The following is a 15,868-nucleotide window of genomic DNA, read 5'->3' as shown; positions in this document are numbered from 1 at the left end:
AAACTGGTGGTTCCTAGAAGGGAGGTGTTAGGTGGATTGGCGAAATAGGTGATAGGGATTAAAGAGTACGCTTATCATGATGAGCACTGCTTAATGTGTAGAATTGTTGAATCATTATATTGTATACCTGAAACTAATATAACACTGTATGTTAGCTATACTTGAATTAAAAAAAAATTAAGTTTGAATGCTATTCTTTTCCTGTCCATTATTCTTTCAAGTAGAAATGGCATTCTATGGAAAAAAGCTATTAGTTTGGATCTCGAAGAATCACACAAATGCTTTTCCTCAGGAAAACTATTGTTATTTTGGTATGTAGCAGAAATACTTTATATGTAGTTAAAGTATACTCTTAAGTTGAGATTTAATAAGATTAATATATTATTTTTACTGTTTCATCAAGAATTTTTAAGTGAAACTGACATTTAAAAAATACCTGGTTACAAAGACTTCAGTGACCACTAACTAGTACAATTCAGTGCTGCTGGCTTGATTTCTGATAAGGCATAGTAATTTTAGATAAGGCACCCATAATTTTACTTATTATTGGTTTTACACCATTAGGGCAAATGTCAATGCAGTGAAAAACACAAAAAGGATCATAGTAATATTATAAACATAATTTTATGGATATAGCATTCATATAAAAGTGGACCCAGAGGATGTCCAAAATACTTTTTGAGAAGTATGAGTCAAGTGATAGATGTAAATATAATGGTAGTGTGGGGAATAAATATTCTCTTTCAAGAAAGTTAAATGTTTATTATTTTTTAAATCTTTGATTATTATTCAGTAATACAAAAGTATTTAAAACATTAATTTACAAGGAAACAAATTTCTTTAAGTATCTTCTCACCTCAAATTCTATGCCCTTAATTTTCCTTAAGTGACCTTCAATAGAAATTATTTTTATATTGGGAAAAAATAACTTCTAAACAATTACCCTTGAGTGAGAGATATTTTATTCTTTTTTTAACACATGATTTTATTTAGTCTGTCCATTAAAAATGAATATTTGAGAACATTTAATGATATTAATGGATTTCAAATTAAGAGTTCAACTTAATATTTTTACATTTCAATATCAGGTATTAATAACAGAGGTAGTCAAAATAATTATGGCCAAAACTATTATGTCAAAAACTTATAATAAATGCTTGGTGTTAGTCTACACACAATTCAGTTTTTGGTGTAAAGTTTTTTGGCTTCAAGAAAGAACATTTGGTTTGCTTTACTAATGGGAAAATCTCTTAATGCTGGGATGTCATCTTCTTGGTATTTCTTTTGCTGTTGACTTTTAGCATAGTTGTCCATAACTGTATGAATGGAAATGAGTGGAGATGTACTCATCATGTTTATTCCAAATGATAGTACATAACCAATAACTGTAGTAGTGAAGTGGTAGGCAGGCAGTGCAACTGTCCAATATTTTTGAGGCCAATAGGTTTAGTCTAAGGAGTTTAGTCAAGATTCAAGAACAAAAGCCCCTTCAAGACATAGTATGTAGCCTAATTGGGACTTACGAACAAAGCCATAAATTGTGGCAATGGCGATGGTGAATTTTCCACAATTTTCCCTGTGGCTTTAGACAATCTTGTCACACTACAGCCAAGATGCCTGGGGAATAGGGCCTTCCATCCTCCCTCCATGGGTGTATGGGAGTGTGGGTGTTGAGATATTGTATTCTTAATAATTCTCAAGAATTGTATACTATCACTTATAAATGTACATTATTGCACAATATAATATAGAAATAATATAAAGTATAACATAAAATTCTCTCTCTGTTCTACCCCTGTCAGCCTATTTTTAAAATAGCATTTTTAAAATAAAAATGTGTTATGCAACTTGCTTTTTTAAAAACTTAATATAGATTTATCTCATTCTTGAGGATAAAATTTTTGTGGATATCTTGTGGATATCTTGAGGATAAAATTTAAAAGAGTACATTGAAGATACTCAGTAAATATTTGTTAAATGAATGAATGAATTCTTTACATTATCTTAAGAGCTGCCTGCGTAATATACCCAGATCAATGAAGAATAATTTGTTTATCCATTCCTCTTTTGATAAACATCCGCTTATTCCTGGCTTTCAGTTTTAAAGTAACACTACAGAAGAGAAAAAGGGTGGAAGAATGCTTCAGGCAATATGAATAGCATGGATGATGAGACCTAGAAATGTGAGAGAGAAATTACTTTTCTGGGGAATTTCATGTTTTTAGTGAAAGTAGTGTGCATGTGTGTGTGCATTTGTGGTTGAGGGGGGCAGGTGTTAAAACTGGACAGAAAAGGTGAAAGATAGGATGAGATGGGCAAGCAAGTGTAAAATCGTAAAGGGGGGTATGTAGCCATTTAAGAAAAAGTCTGGGGGCACCTGAGTGGCTCAGTTGATTAAGTGTCCAACTCTTGATTTTGGCTCAGGTCATGATCTCATGGTTGTGGGATCAAGCTCCACGTTGGGCTCTGAATTGAGTGTGGAGCCTGCTTGGGATTCTCTCTCTCGTCTCACTCTGCCCCTCCTCTGCTCACGGACACCCTTTCTCTCTCTCTCTCTCAAAATAAATAAACATTAAAAAAATTAAATAGTCTGGACTTCATTAGTGGAGAACCATTGAAGAGTTTAACTGGGTGAGTGACAGGCTCAGGCCTGGATTTACAACTTCCATCCTCATCTGTGCAGATGTTGGAATAAAGTGATATTTTGTAGTCAGTGACAGTTGTCTTATTTTAGAACTTTATTAAAAGTTCTAATTTGAAAAGCTATATCATAATCCTGTATCATGTAACTTGTGTTCACTGTTAGGATAGATTCTAAAATGGATTTTTAACATAGCCATTATATGACTATATCAGCAAATATTTATTGAATGTTTACTATGTGCAGCGCTGTTCTAAGTGCTTCACTTGTATTAATTTGTATTAACTTATTTGATCTATACAATACTGAATTTTATAAGAGAAATCAATAAGATCGAAGTTATAGCCTTAGGAAATAGTGGAACTGAAATTTAAAACTAGGCAATCTGGCTCCAGAGTCCATGCTGTTAAACATTTCACCCTACAGCTTCCTAAATCAGATTATTCCTATAATATGTAAACAAAACCCAGTGGACTTACATATGAAACTGTTAGTCAAAAAATCCAGTTACATTTGTTCATGTACAGAGTGACATAAGTTCAACTTATATGTTCTGCTTTTATTCCATTTTTTTCTTCCGTAAACACAAAGAAGCAAAAATATATTTTGCGAATTAGTTTGCTGATGTTAATTATAGTGTCACATTATAAAAGAAAACAGTTTTTAAATTTGGTGAAGTTCCTCTAGCTGAAAAAAAATCACATCTGAAAAATTAATGCTGGATATCAATTAATCCAGCATTAATTGATATACCCATTAGATATATATGGGTATATATGTATTGTTGGGTATATATGTATTGTTGATCAAGAAGAGGCTGTAAAGCAACCAGAGAGTTTTTTGGGGTCTTAGGGATTGCAACCTGGGAGACACAGAATCCACAGAAATCGAAAGTGTGCTCCCAGTTAGGAACAGGAATGCAGGCTTACAATGGCAAAAGACATAAGGTTGTGTAACTTGTTTTGAAAGAATTATGATTGGCACTGGCAGAGTTTAAACTGACTACCTAATACACAATTGGTTATTTAGCTAATAGGCTTTACATCATTTCTATTTCAGTTCAAATTAGAAGGATGTGTTCAAGGAGGTGGTGGAGTTGCAACTGACAAATTGCAGTTGACAAAAGTAAAAAATTCATGGTGTTCTGACAGCTGAAGCAGGAGACACGCATAGGTCCTCGTTGTCCTTTTGACACTATTTTGAAGGACTCTTCTAGCAGTGGTTATTTCATTTTGAATCTTCTTTCACATGTATATGTATATGATATGTTTACATTTATAGTTCTTGGTCACATAAATTGCTTTTTCTCGTGCTACCAAGATACTAATGATCTTTACAGATACAGGCAAGATTGAATGATTTTCATAAAAAAAACTAAAATTGCAGAGAGTGTCTATACTCACAGAATATTTCTAGATTATAGCCTATAACATAGCTGATAGGACTGGAATCCTTAACAGATTATCTAGTCCAACACCCTCATTTTACAGGTGGGCAAATGGAGGCTCAAAAAGCTACTTGTACAAAGTGGCAAAAGTAAAACTAGAACCCAGATATCAGGATTTATGTTCCAGTTACTTAACACTATACAACTTGATAATCAAATATTTTTATATGCTCTGTTAACTCTTATCACACAGCTTGAAAATTATAAGATGAACATCATACTGTTTTGGGTTTTTTTTTTTTCTATTTCTGTCATTCTCTATGTACTAGCCAACAAGAAACTTGTGAAATATATACTTACATGATTTATCTGACCTCAGCTTGAGTTTTATCTGTTCAATCTTTATCAGTTTCTGCATTTCTTTTATCCTACATTCCCAAAATGCCACTGATTTTTTAAAATCACTTTTCTGAAAAAGAGAGAGAGAGGCAAGCCAAGAAACAGACTCTTAACCATAGAGAACAAACTGTACCAGAGGGGAGGTGGGGTGGCGGATGGTGAAATAGGTGATGAGCATTAAGGAAGTGCACTTGTTGTGATGAGCCTGCTGATGTTATGAAAGTGCTGAATCACTATGTTGTACACCTGAAATTAATACTACACTGTATGTTAACAAGTTGGAATTTAAATAAAAACTAAACAAAAAAAAAGACACGTGTGGATTTTCAGCTGCACAGGAGGTCAGCACCTTTAACCTGTGTTGTTCACAGGACATCTGTAGTATATGATCATACTGAAGAAAAACATTTGCCAGTTAAAAACAGACTCAACTTAGATTGCCCCCTTTCAAATCTTTTTGTTCTGCTTATTTTTTTCACAGTGTTATGCTCCTTTTTTTTCCCACTTGACATTATCACACAGGCATTTTTTTCAGTTTTAAAAGGCTTTTCCTAAAAATAGTTAAAAATCTGACTTGCCTCTGTGTAATCAGCACCTGAATACAGATAGCCCTGTTCACTTCATTGCTTCACTACAATTGGACTTTCCATTTGTTATTAAGTTTTTCACTGTCATCAGTATTGTTTCAGTGAATATCTTTTTTAAGATATTTATTTTTGAAAGACAGAGCACGAGCAGGAGAGGGACAGAGAGAGAGGGAGAGAGAATCAGAAGCAGGCTCAGTGCTGTCATCGGAGAGGCCGATGTGGGACTCAACTTCAACAACCTTGAGATCATGACCTGAGCTGAGATCAAGAATTGGAAGCTTAACTGACTGAGCCACCCAGTGCCCCTCAGTGAATATCTTTCAACACATAGAATTTTATTCTTAAGAATGTAATCTCAAATAGAGAAAATCTTGTTAGAAATGAAAAAATAAATAAAATCACTTTTTGTTATGATGCCTTGTTTCCTGAGGAACTTAAGACCAATGTTCTTTATATAGTTCTTGCTCTTATTTAAAGGAAATTAGGATCTGGAGAACCCCTCAGGCACTCAGGTTTTTTAATACAAGAGCCAATGAAAACCAAAGATTCTTGTGGCCCATAATATTCCAGTTGTTAAATTTGATCAGTGGTGGGCACTGAAATCTTTCCAAGTCCATAAGTAACTGTTTACCTATGAAACATCCTGATTTTCTATTTCTTAAAAAGTATCATTTAAACTCTGATTAATCTCTGTAACCCAGCACATACGAAAACTTCCATGCTGAGGTTTCAGAGTGAAAATGTTAGTATCTTTGGACAAGTTGTGCTTTTGAAAATATTTCCCTATTGATTGCTTCTGTCATTGACTAGCATTCCATTGTTAGATTACATGATAAGCTTGAGGAAGTCTAAATAAGAATCAATATTGCTTTTTAAATGGATAGAGGAAAATGATTACCAAAATCAACTATCTTGCAAAAATGATTTTTTTAAGTTTATTTATTTATTTTGAGGGAGAAGAAGGGAGGGAGAGAGGGGGAGTGTGTGTGCAAGGGAGGGACAGACAGAGAGGGAAAGAGTAAATCCCAAACAGGCTCTGTGTTGTCAGCATGAAGCCTGACTCAGGGCTTGATCTCAGGAGCAGTGAAATCATGACCTGAGCTGAGGTCAAGAGTTGAGCACTTAACCAGCTGAGCCACCCAGGTGCCCCAAAATGATTTAAAGTGGATTATTTCACTTGAGTTTTTCAGAGGTGACATGTTACAGTGAAAGGATCAGGACTTCTATGTTCTAGTCCTAACTCAAATTACCTTTATGACATCAGGCATATTACTTTCCCTTCTGGCTTTCAGCTTCCTGATTTTGTAAAATTTGGGAGTTGAATGACTTCTTTGATTCTTTACAATATTGATTTTCTGAGTCTATGATCATTTAAATAAGTATACCTTAAAAAGACACTTCAAGTTATTTTTTTTAGATAATTTTTTGAAAAATCACCTTGACATGTAGATTAATGGTGGTAAAACCAGTGATGGAAAATATGGGGAACAAACAAACTGTGATAGGGAAAAATGTGAGGTATTTTTCTTTCTTTTATAATGCTCCCTTTCCCCCCCTAAAAGTCTCAGATAGGCAGTGAGCTTTGTAACAACTGTTTGCTTATGTTCAAATTGGGAAGTACATTTGGAGCTATATACATATACACATACCAGACATGCACACACACACACACACACACACACGCACACACACACACACACGCACACACACACACATATGCACTCTCTCCCTTCTTCCAGTTCTGTTCTTAGGTGTATGGGGTCAACCTGGGACTTCAGTCTGGGGAAAATAAGCACAATGTTACTCTAATGCTAATAAGAACTGTAAAACTTCAAGATAAGAAAATGTATTCTCGGAATATCAGTCTAAAAGAATTGGCTGTTTTTGAAGTGGAAAGATAAATAGGTTTGAATTTAGGTTTTAAGATCTGGCTGTGTGATTTTAAGTAAATCTTGTGTCCTCTCTGTCTTTTCTTCCTTTGCAAATTGGTGATGCCAATAATAATAGCTGCCTTACTAGGTGGTTTTAAGGCTCAATGTATGTGAAAGCACTTTCTAGTACCTTTTTAGTTGTTTTGAATTTTGGTTAATTTTTTCATTTAAATTCAAGTTAGTTAACATACAGTGTAGTATTGGTTTCAGGAGTAGAACCCAGTTATTCATCACTTACCCAGTGCTCATGCTCATCACTCATTCAGCCCATTTCCCCACCCACTTCTGCTTCAGCAACCCTCACTTTGTTCTCTGTATTCGAGTCTCTTATGGTTATAGTTGTTTTGATTTTTATTATGTCTAGCCTATTTTCATGTACAGATTAGTGGAAACAATGTTATCATTCATGTATACTTACCTTATACAAATGAAATATTTAATAATGTTCCATATCCATTTTGATATAAGGCCATTTTTATGATAGACTTTTATCACTTTAGTAACTCAAATAGAAGGTTAAAATGAGTAGCCTATTACTGAATAATTACTGTATATTTTTTATCTTGATAGAGTTACTAACCTGGTAGAATTTCTACCATGTTTCTTATTTTACAATGATAATGAAATGAACCATAGTAATAATAATATACCTCACCTTTGCTGATGATCTCAGTCTTGTATTTCTTGGGTTGCCAGAGTAAACTGTTATTGGCTCTTTCCAAATGGCCTTAACTGCTGTTGATTATTCAGTTCATCTGACCAAATGGAGGGAACAAAAGAGTATATATAGTCAACTCTTGATTACCTGTGTTCTCAGTTGCACAGATAATTCCAAACAGCAACTACTTCAGATGTTTGTATTTAGTTCATGAATGGATTTAAGAGCTTACATTTAAATATAGCCATGTCTGATAATCTGGGAATTCACTTGTCTTTGGCTTGTTGCAATGATAATTAAAACTTGGAAGTGTTTTCCCTAACTCTAAAATATTTTTTATTGCCTAGAATACATTGGCCCCCAACTCTAACTTGTGGATCTTCTTGGGAGAGTCTTGTTTATTTGTTTCCTTCCTCTCCTTGCCATACAAAAGACTCACATGTGCTTGAGTCACTTTTGCTCCTTTTTTTTTTCTTTCTGCTCTGAGTAGGTGAATCCACTCTCTGCTTAAAGTTGGAAAACTAAATTTTTATACATTTGTTAATAGTTATTGTTTAACTGAATTTGGTTCCAAATTCACACCAAATTATTTAGTTCTATTGACATTGTAGAGATTTAACACTTGCCTTTGGATTTACGCAGTTTTGAAATATCTTAATTGATGTTCACTTTAGTATTTAGATTTTTTTCCTTAAAAAAAAAAAGATTTTCTGCTGCCTCTGATAGAACTTTTACAACTATGAACTAACACTGTTACAACGTAACTCTGGTATCCCTACAAAACAGTGCCTGAAAAATTCCAGAAATGGCAGAGTCCTTTTTCCCAAATCACACTTAGTAGATTTTCCTGTATTTTGGTGTTTGCTTCCTTTCCCAGTGCCTTTTAAATCTTCACTTGGTTTAGATCCTTCAGTTGTTAAAAAATTATTGATGGTCTTTATAATAATCTACACTTTATAAAATACATTTATTTATGGGATCCGGGTAGGAATTGTATTTAATTTAATTGTACTTAATTTCAATTCCACTATACTTGGTAATATCTGGTTAGAACTGCCTGTGTGTAAGCTTGAAAATTAGTTTAGGACTCAATTGTAGCTCAATTCTGGAGGTATAAGGGGTTTCTTTTAATTCTCCTATTAATATAATTTGGGAATTACTTATTTTTCTATGTTGGGAAGAAGTTTGGTAAACAATGTTGTGTTGATTTCCTAGAAACTTAACTATAAACTCTCTGGAATAATTGTAGGCATGTAGATTTTTTGTAGGACTGAGGGAAATACTTTTCTCATAGAATTTACTCAAAGGCCATTGACTCTATGGTTTTTGTTGACTATAAGTCTGGTATAAATTTCCAAAAGTTTGGTTGACTTTTCAACTTAAAATAAACCAGGAAAGTTTTGGTTTACTGTTTATATTCTAGATAGGACTTTCCTTTTTTTCCTTTACAATAATTTTCATTACTTCTTCATTAGATATATAACCCAAGGCCTCAGAATCTTCAGAAGCAAATGCAGGTTTTTCATTGATGTGTGTGTTGGTATATTTATCATATGAAACAAGAACTTGTGCTTAATATCAAAATTGAAATTTTAAATGACAGATTGGTATAAGATTTAGACATTTAAATATTCTTATCATTTTCAGATGGACATTTTTGTGTTGTTTGGCTTATTACTAAGTAAAATTATAAGCTTGTCTCTTCTAAAATGAGAAAAATTAGCATGACCTTGTATCTCCTTAATTGGGAATTACATTTCATGGAAAATTGATTGACTATTTCTATGAATACTATATTAAAAACTTCTCTTCAGAATACTTGGCAAATAAAGAGCATTTGTACCAGCTTTATGAAACTAAGATTATATTGTTAGGATTACTCTAGATGATGGGTCTATTATATCTATATTTGTTGATTTTGAATTTCTGCATATGTTCAATAGTGATGAATTGAGCCTAATTATTCTATAGAATTTCATCATCCATATTTCAGGCTTACCAAAAACATAAAATTCATATAGAATTTTTACAAAATTTAGCAACTTTAGGGTTCTGTTTAGGTAGCATTATTTAGAAACTGACATTAAGTGAGAATAAGTTATGACTATATTTGATTGCCTGGTTTACACCTGTGTTCTTGATGTACTATTTCACAGTGCCTCCATTCATTTAATAAATGTCTTAATTTGGATGACAAATTATCTGAATTAATTCACATAATTTCTTTCAACAAGTATTTGTTAAAGATCTACTATGTGTCTGGACCTGTTTTAGGTACTGGGGAAATAGCTAATAGTAGACAAATTAAAAGACAAATGACATCAAGTAAATGTCATTTGGTAATCAGGTAAATTGTCTTTGTCATGGAACACAACAAAAATGAAATATGTCATTCTTGCACAATAATTGAGTACTGCTGGAATCACAGCACATTAAAAAGAAAGACAATGAAATATCACCTCACACCTGTCAGAATGACTAAAATCAACAGCACAAAAAAAAAAAACAGGTGTTGGCAAGGATGTGGAGAAAGGGGAACCCTCTTGCACTCCTGGTGGGAATGCAGACTGGTGCAGCCACTCTGGAAAACACTATAGAGTTTCCTCAAAGAGTTAAAAATGGAGCTACCCTATGACCCAGCAATTCCACTACTAGGTATTTACCCAAAGAATAAAAAATACTAATTCAAGGGGATACATGCACCCCAATGTTTATAGCAGTATTATCCACAAAAACCAAATTATGGAAACAGACTAAGTGACCATTGAGTGATGAATGGACAAAGAAGATGTAGTATATATATGCAATGGAATATTACTCAGCCATAATAAAGAAGGAAATCTTGCTATTTGCAATGACGTGGATAGACCTGGAGAATATTATGCTAAGTGAAATAAGTTAGTCAGAGTAAGATAAATACCATATGATTTCACTCATATGTGGAATTTAAGAAATAAAACAAATGAGTAAAGCGGGGGGACAAAGCACGTGAGAGGCAAACCATGAAATAGACTCTTAACTATAGAGAACAAACAGAAGGTTACCAAAGGGGCGGGGGTGGGGGGGGGGGGGGGGGTGGGGGGGGGCAGTGAAATAGGTGATGGAAATTAAAGTGTGATGAGCACCGGGTGTTGTATGGAAGTGTTGAATCACTATATTGTAGATCTGAAACTAATATTACACTATATGTTAGCTAACTGAAATTTGAATGAAAACTTTAAAAAGAAAAAAAAAAAGGTCAGAAGCAAAAAAATAACAGAAAGGACCTATCAACATTTTTAGAGAGGTTAAGAGATATACTATAGATGTGTCAAATAGGATGGTAAGAATGCATTATTTTTAAAAAGTCAGTGAGTAGTTAAATTTTTTCAACTTTGTTTTAAACTGGTAGGTGTAGAAGAGACAAGCTGGAAATACTCATTTAACTTAATTATAATTGTTTTTTTTTAATTTTTAAAAATGTTTATTTATTTTTGAGAGAGAGAGAGAGAGGCAGGGTGCGAGTGGTGGAGGGGGCAGAGAGAGAGGGAGACACAGAATCCAAAGCAGGCTCCAGGCTCCGAGCTGTAAGCACAGAGACCAACGCGGGACTGGGAGTCATGAACTGTGAGACCATGACCTGAGCCGAAGTTGGACGCTTAACCAGTTGAGCCACCCAGGTGCCCCAGTTATAATTGTTTTTGACAAGTAAGGCAGAAATCTCAAATGAGGTTGCTTGTCACTTGTTACATCTTATTAGTACACCTGTTATTAAAGAAACTATAGAGAGTGAATCAGCTGAATAAAATCTTGGCTAGTGGAGGTATGCAAAACGTAGCATTAGCAAGCTGCATAGGAGGCATAGAGTTTAAAATGTTGCGAGACACTGACCTGGATCATAGATAGTAAAATAGGCAGGGTCACCTTTCCAATTTTTGAATTCAATCAAAGAATGTATTTTGTATTAAAAAAGAATACTTTCTTAAAACGTTCCCCTAAAAAAGCTTTGGTGGCATAAGAACAGCTGAATGGGTTGGCCAAACAACTGTATGTAACTTTTTTTGTAGTTCTTTCTTTCAGCTATTAAAAATTAGAGGGGTACCTAGGTAGCTCAGTCAGTGGTTGTATTGGTTTCTGCTCAGGTCATGATCTCACAGTTTTTGGGATTGAGCCCGACAGAGAACCCTGCATCAGGCTCCCCACTGACAGCACAAAGCCCAGTTGGGATTCTCGCTCTCCCTCTCTATCTGTCCCTCCCTTTCCTTCTCCTCTCCCTCTCCCTCTCTCTCAAAATAAGTAAATAAACTTTAATAAAAAAGAATTAGAAACTGTTTTCTGATTACAGTATCTTGCTATATAATTCAGTTTTATTGCAGAAAGGTGATGTTAGAAAGGGTTAATACAATAATATAAGTCCCTTTGAAATGTTTTTTGTATAATTACTTATCCACATAATGTATGTAGTCTTTCAGTTGATTCTACCTTCTAAATTGTATTTGGTGTTCAGAGAAGTGTTTAAATTTTTTTTTCATACAGTTAAAAATTTAATTTCTAGGTATAACATCTTCTGAGTAGAGAATTTTCCAATCTGTTTATGTAGACTCAGTCCTCTTAGTCATTAGATTTTATTAATTATTTACAACATTTTAAATAATATTAAATTATAATTTTCCTAAATATAAATTAGTTTGCCTTTTAATACCATTAAATCTACCAACAAAGTGTTTAACTTTTAAAAAAATGCAAAAAAGGACTTCATGAAGACTGTGTGAGGTCATTGTCTTCAACTAGTTGTCATTTTTTTCCCCCTAGAAACATTTGTGTTTTACTGGAAAAAGCCTGGGCTTGGGGATCAGATCTTCTGGCTTAGAATCATGGCTCTATTGATTACAAGCTATGTTATCTTGGACATATTTTAATCTTATTTAGCTCATTTTCTTAAGTTTGTTGAAACAGATAAAAATGCTAAGTACTAACACTTACGCATAGGAAGTATTTGGACCATCATACGTGCTCAAAAAAATGTATATAGAATCTGTGTCTACATTTCTTTAGTTTTTCAAATTTCATTATTTATCTCCTTTAATTGGATTTGATTTTCTACTGCTTACATAGCAGTGGAGATGATTTTCAATTTCAGACAGTTAACAGTAGTAACTAAACTGGCAGCAACTCAGATATGGCTCAAATACTGCTGAAGTCTAGAGCAATTCCATCTGGTTTACCCATTGCTGTGGCTACCTATCTCCAACTATTCTGGGAGCTAACAATTTAGATAGAGTTGGTTATGAGTTCATTTCAACTTTATTGAGCACAAAATAAGTGGTAGGCACCGGTAGTTAATTTGTGCTTTGTCATGGAGATGAATATTACACAGAGCCTGGCCTTCAATGGCAGTCAGGTAGAAGTACCCCTTGTGGCCTATCATTTGCTCTTCCTCCCCACCACTTTTCTCTATAGAATTATGGATGGCGCTAAGATTCTTATCTAATTCACAGCAGGGGTTTTAAACCTGGGTGGGGAGCCAACAGAATCCATCAGACAGGATGTACTTAAGATCTGTGCGTTTGCAGAGCCTGCCTCCTCTGCAATTCCTCTGGGACTACTGGAGTTATAACACCTTTTACAAGCAAAGTTCTTTTTAAATATCACTCTTAAATGCAACAGTTGCAATCATCTTCTTGTTGCCTTTTCAGATTTTTATCTCTTCAAAAGGTGGCGTCTGGAACTACTGAGGTTATTTTTCAGCACTACCACATTGACTGTGGCATTCTATTCCCTATAAGGCTCAGATATTAATACATGTTTTTTTCTTCTTCTCTGGATCACATGGCCAACTTTTGCCTTCAAGTTAAAAAAATTAAAAATCCTTATTTATTCACGTGACAATGGTAAAACCATAAATTTTAAAGTTGCATTAGAAAATGATTTTTATAAACTTGTTTTAAAATTCCATTTGTAACCTGCAAGTATTATATGAAGTGATCCTAACTCTTTTAAAATCTTGAATCATGCTTTTCTATGCATTTGTAAGAGAATGTCCCAGTATGGAAATAGGACATCCTATTTGTGACTAAACTGATCTTTGTTTATAGGCTGAACAAACATACATTGACTTTTAATGTAATTGTGAAAAGAAAAAGGCCTTGAAAATGTTTAGAAATATTTTGTTCATGTTTACTTTAGCATGTTAAAAATCATCTGTGATGGGATATCCTTAACCACTTCTGGACTGAGGTTTTAATTGTCTTTCTTTCTTTCTTTCTTTCTTTCTTTCTTTCTTTCTTTCTTTCTTTCTTTCGTATTCCTTAATATTTATGCCCTGAATATTGTGGATTTTACATGGGAAACATTAGATAACATTCAAAAAACTCTCTAAATGTAATGTGTTGGTTTTTAAAAAAATTTTTTTAAACATTTATTTATTATTGAAAGACAGAGAAAGAGCGTGAGCAGGGGAAGGGCAGAGAGAGAGGGAGACACAGAATCCAAAGCAGGCTCCGAGCTGTCAGCACAGAACCCGACACGGGGCTCAAACTCACAAACTGTGAGATCATGACCTGAGCCGAAGTCAGATGCTTAACTGACTGAGCCCTGTAATGTATTTTTATAATAAGATGATGATAGCACCTATTGAACCCAGAAATCAATGTTGAAGTCAAAATAGTGAACAAAAAGAACTTGCTACTTATCCAACTGTATTCAGCTATTAAAGCACAATCAGACACAGCAAATTCAAAATCAATATGAAATTTCCATTTCCCTTTTACGAACTCATAATTCAAGTTTGTAATGGTGGAATCTGTATTACTGGCCTGCTCTCTGATCAGATACTCAGTACAGTGATTTGGGAATCTGTGAACTATTTGTGATTCTGTAAAAACTCAAATACGCAATCTCCTTTAGTTGTTGTTCAGTTTTGTTTTAATTTAAAGTTTTTAGCATACCTTCTGATTTCAAAGTCTTAGCACTAACAACAGCTAGGTCCACTGGGATGTCCTGACGCCTATGGACAAAACAGGAGGAAAAAAAAATGGCATGGACTGGGCTATCTAGATTGCTAATCAAGTAATTAGGGGCACACTTAACTAGGTGGGGGATTTGAGAAGGAGTCTAAAAGGCCACTAAGAGCCAGAGAACTAGCCAAATCAATCTGTTGGGGAAAACTAAAATTCCAATATTTGAGAGTTTAGGGACACTTACTAGGTCTGATAGCATTCGTTCAAACATAGGAATACAGGTGGGGAGTCCTCAGCACCAGGAGTTTAGAATTTGGAGAAATAAGATTAGGTGGAGAAAAAGAGAGAGTATGGGAGTGAGAGATTGGGTTGGTAATGAAAAGCAACTACAAACAATGGTAGATATGTGTGTCTTGTGCTGAAAGGTCAACAGAGCTAAGTGCTAGTGGATTGAGCTATCTTAAAGAACAAAAGGTGTCAGGGGCACCTGGGTGGCTCAGTCATTTGAGCATCCGGTCCGTGGGTTCAGGTCCCATGTCAGGCTCTGTGCTTACAGCTCAGATCCTGGAACCTGTTTCGGATTCTGTGTCTCCCTCTCTCTCTGCCCCTCTTCAGCTCGCTCTCTCTCTCAAAAATAAGTAAACTTTAAAAACAAAACAAAACAAAACAAAACAAAAAAAACAAAAGGTGTCATATATCCTTCCGTAGGTAAATTCTTTCTTTTTAGTAAGGACCTCAGGATACATTGTATTAAACACACACACACACACACACACACACACACACACACACACACAACCTAAAAAACAAACCTCTGATAGAATTTCAGCTACATTGTCGGGGTGAAGTTGTTTTTAGAAGGTGGATCATTTAGGAGTACTATTCTCCATTCATCATAGGGTTAAGAGGGCAGACTTTGTAGCCAAACTGCCTGATTTTGAATCTTAGACATATAACTTAATAGCTTAGGACTTGGGCAAATTGCTTGACCTTTTTATGCCTCGGTTTCCTTATCACATGCGGATAACACTATGACCCACTGCATAGGATTGTTGTGAGGAACAAACAAATAAATATATAGAAAGCTCTTCCTAAGCAGTTGCTTAAAAAGCAATTGCTATATAAGTTTAAGCAATTATTATTATTGTACAATCACGCATATTGGGCTAGGGAAAGGATTCCCTTGATTTACACTAGGCAAGTTGTAAATACCGGAAACGGGGAAGGATATGGTGTGTTTGTACAAGCAACTGTTCTAAGCCTTAGTTGTATCAGAGAGGTTCCTCAGTCCTTCGTAGGAAAACTTCCTACACTTCTCCAGGTAACT

The 15,868-nt window shown here is 34.6% G+C and overlaps 1 protein-coding gene and 1 pseudogene across 17 annotated transcripts in view; one reads left to right on the top strand and one right to left on the bottom strand.

Moving 5' to 3' along the window:
- SOX6 (SRY-box transcription factor 6) overlaps positions 1 to 15,868 on the top strand; it is a 398,531-nt gene that overhangs the window by 169,269 nt on the left and 213,394 nt on the right. The window lies entirely within an intron of this gene.
- LOC102969265 lies at positions 1,180 to 5,189 on the bottom strand (annotated as a pseudogene).

Source organism: Panthera tigris, chromosome D1 (assembly GCF_018350195.1).
Source record: "Panthera tigris isolate Pti1 chromosome D1, P.tigris_Pti1_mat1.1, whole genome shotgun sequence".
Taxonomy (NCBI): domain Eukaryota; kingdom Metazoa; phylum Chordata; class Mammalia; order Carnivora; family Felidae; genus Panthera; species Panthera tigris.
This window is presented reverse-complemented; position numbering and strand designations above follow the sequence as displayed.